This window comes from Metopolophium dirhodum, chromosome 1 (assembly GCF_019925205.1).
Source record: "Metopolophium dirhodum isolate CAU chromosome 1, ASM1992520v1, whole genome shotgun sequence".
NCBI lineage: Eukaryota > Metazoa > Arthropoda > Insecta > Hemiptera > Aphididae > Metopolophium > Metopolophium dirhodum.
The window spans coordinates 2306581-2310509 of NC_083560.1; positions in this window are offsets into that span (position 1 = coordinate 2306581).

Genomic DNA, 3929 nt, shown 5'->3' on the forward strand with positions numbered 1-3929 from the left:
TTTTGAGAAAATCGATTTTGGTTTTTGGTGCAATTCTAAAACAAATAACTGTAGGTACATGACATTTTAACTGAATGTTTATATTAGCATTTTCTATACACCATAACATTTTCCAAATATTTTGACTTAAATTGAGCTGTTTACGGAAATTTTTTTTAGTTTTTTTTTCTATAAATATCAATAAAATTTTATTTGTTGGTTAAAAAAGCTTGAAAATTTAATAGAAGGCTCCTAGGTTATTGTTTTAAAGGCAGATAAAAAAATTAAAAATCCAAAGTCAAAATTTTTTTTATAAGCTTCTAAAGTTCAAATATTGACAAAATACGTAAAAATGACGAACATTTGCAAATTATTTTGAGTTAGAAATTCATAAAAAATTTTCTTTTTAAACCAAAGATTTGAAAATGTAATACAAGATTCCTCATAAATTTGTGTATAAAAAATGTCTACAAGAAAGTAAAATTAAATTTTTAAAAGCGTTCGAAGTTGATATTTTTACAACATTTTATATTCACTCGATTTCTCATGTAACGATTTTCTTATTTTGTTGTAATTAAAAAATGAATGACTGTAGATACTTGAAAATTTCTCTGAATGTTTATATTAGCATTTTCTATACACGATAAAATGTATAAAATAATTTGACTCTTTTTGAGCTGTTTACGGACATTGTCAGTTTTTAATTTTTTTAGTTTTTTTTTCTATAAATACCAATAACATTTTATTTGTTGGTTAAAAAAGCGTGAAAATGTAATGCAAGGCTCCTGAAATAATGTTACAATAGCAGTTGAAAAATATTAAAAATACGTAGGGCCTATTTTTTTTATAAGCATTTAAAGTTCGAATTTTGACAAAATTTATCAAATTTAAAATTTAATAATTATTTTGTAATTAAAAATTTATAAAATGTTAATTTTTTTATAGCTAAGGATTGAAAATTTAAAACAAGGCTCCACGTAAATAGGTCAATATATTAATTGCTTTATTCTCAATAATATAATCAAATAGTAATATCAAAGGCTGACTGACAATTTTTGGTCAGAATCGTTTTTCTTATACAATAATATTATATTGTATGAAAAAAATTAATTAATATTTATATATATATATATAATCAAACAGTTCTATAATGTTCAATAATCAAATGAATCACTTCATTTTCTTAAATGACCATCAAAATACTATAACAAAAATAAATAAACACTAAAATGTAGTTTTTTTTTGTTTTTAGAAATGGCCAGCTAAAAATGGGTTTCAGACCACTGTGCGCTGGTTTCAGTAGCAGTAATAAGTGACATGCAGCATGCACTGACGCTGGAGGAATAGTCTATACTTTCATTTTTATTAAGTATGTCTATAAAATATATTAAATACCATTATAATTTTAAGTTTTCAAATAGATGAGTATAAATTAATTAGTGTCTATTCGTATTTTTTGTTTTTTGTAAACTTTAAACCTACCCTAACATTCGTATAAAACATTTTAGCTAAACGAATATGATGGTTGTATAACAATACATTTATATGACATGTATACTATGTGTGTAAGGAAATGTTGGTGGGTGGGTGTCCACTGATCTTAGTAATTTGGATACACATGGTAAATTTACTGTAGCCGCCACAAGCGCAAGTGCAACTAAAACTGCTTTTAATTATGCATTGCATATTATTAATGCGATTGCGATGTACAGCGGCGGCGGATTTAAATAACCGTCGCACATTCGCCGATATCTGCATATTTGTGTACAATGTATATTGATATATCTAGGTCCAAACAATAATAGTATAATACTTATTGGCTATTGTGTATTTATATATTTTATTTAAAAGTAATTTATTGTTACCTACGTAAATTGTAAATCTATATCTATATATATATAAATAAGTGTACATTTTGAATACATTTTATAACTCAAGATCCACCAAACCGATACAAATTCCAGGACATATTAAGATTGATATGTAGATGGTTTCTGTGAAGTGTGTACGCTGTGGGATAAGTGGTTCCGGAGTTATGGCCTCTTAACACACCTGGTGACACAACAACAACGTCTATATACAATTATTTTAGATTCTGAGCGATGCGATGAATGTATTGATTTTACAATGATGTGTGTTTTTTTTTTTTTATTATTTTTGTGTCTGTATCACTCATCACCTTTTATGACAGTAAAAGTGCTTGGATTTTCCTCAACAGTAACTTTTCTAATAGGAAAGTGAATCTAGTTAGTACTTTGGGGGGTCAAAAGTAAAAATTTCCCAGTAGTTTTCAAAAGCGACGTGAAAAACAAAAGAAAAATTAATAAAAACGGGAATTTTTACGCAAAATCTGTTTTTGAAGGCAGATGAAAATAATTAAAAATCCTTAGTCACAGTTTTTATTTATAAGCATTTAAAGTTCAAATTTTGACAAAATACGGAAAAATCACAAAAATCAGCAAATTATTTTGAGTTGTGAATTCATAAAAATTTTTCTTTTTAAATCTAAGGTTTAAAAATGGAATATAAGATCACTCATAAGCTTGTCTACCTTTATCAAAAAAAAAAATGTCTTCAAGAAACTTAAATTAAATTTTTATGAGCGTCTAAAATTTATATTTTTACAACAATTGATATTCACTCGATTTCTCATGTAACAATTTTCTTATTTTATTGTAATTAAAAACAAATGACTGTAGATACTTTAAAATTTCACTGAATATTTATATTAGCATTTTCTATACACCATACAATTTTGAAAATATTTTGACTCGTTTTGAGCTGTTGACGGACATTGTCAGTTTTCAATTTTTTCAGTTTTTTTTTCTATAAATATCAATAAAATTTTATTTGTTGGATAAAAAAGCGTGAAAATTTAATATAAGGCTCCTAATATATCGTTCTAATAGCAGTTGAAAAATATTAAAAATATATAGGCACAATTTTTTTTTATAAGCATTTAAAGTTCAAATTTTGACAACAATTATCAAATTTATAATTTATTAATTATTTTGTAGCTAAAAATGTATAAAATGTTTAACTGTTGTGGCTAAGGATTGAAAATTTAAAACAAGGCTCCGCGTAAGTAGGTTATAAATAAATTACTTTATTCACAATAATATCATCAAATATACTTGGTAATATCATAGGCTGACTGACCGTTTTCGCTCAGAATCGTTTTTCTTATACAATGATATTATATCATTGAATTCAAATTTAACACCATCCGTTACAGTGACCCACTTGTAACCTACTGTACAGAAGAGTGACATTCACTTACCCACCTTTTTATTATTAATTTGAACATTCACAAACAATAAAATAAATACCAATGATCACCGAACACAATAGTTGAATAACTTGAATGGTATAAATTCCGACCGTAGTACAGATAGTACAGTACAATATTATCAGAGTATCACTATTATATTAGCTATTGGTAATTAAATTATTCTATTAATACCTTCTTATTAAATTTTAAAATAAATCTAATACGGGATCTCCCGGATAGGCCGGATACGGGATAAAATTAATTCTTGGCTCGAATAAATAATTGAATAATACTAAGTATTATTAAATAATTGGAAATTAATTATTTTGTTTAATGGAATACAATATATACCGTTTTGCGTTATGTTTTGTTTAATGATATATCATATATTTTGTTAAACGTTACGTTTTGTTTTGTGTTATTTATTTATTTATGTTTATCGTATTTCGTTATAATTACGTTTACAAATTTCAATCGTTTTTTATCAAACATAACGTTATAATCATAACGTTATTATAACGTTTGCAAGCCCTGGTATTTACATGATTTCTTCCCGGCCGACGATGGCACTAACGATGTGGCTTGATGTTGGTCACCCCCTTCCGAATCGACGAACGGCTTCGCCAGCGGTTACGGCTTAACCGCCGCACGGACCGACTCTCTCGTCCCGCGACTACGT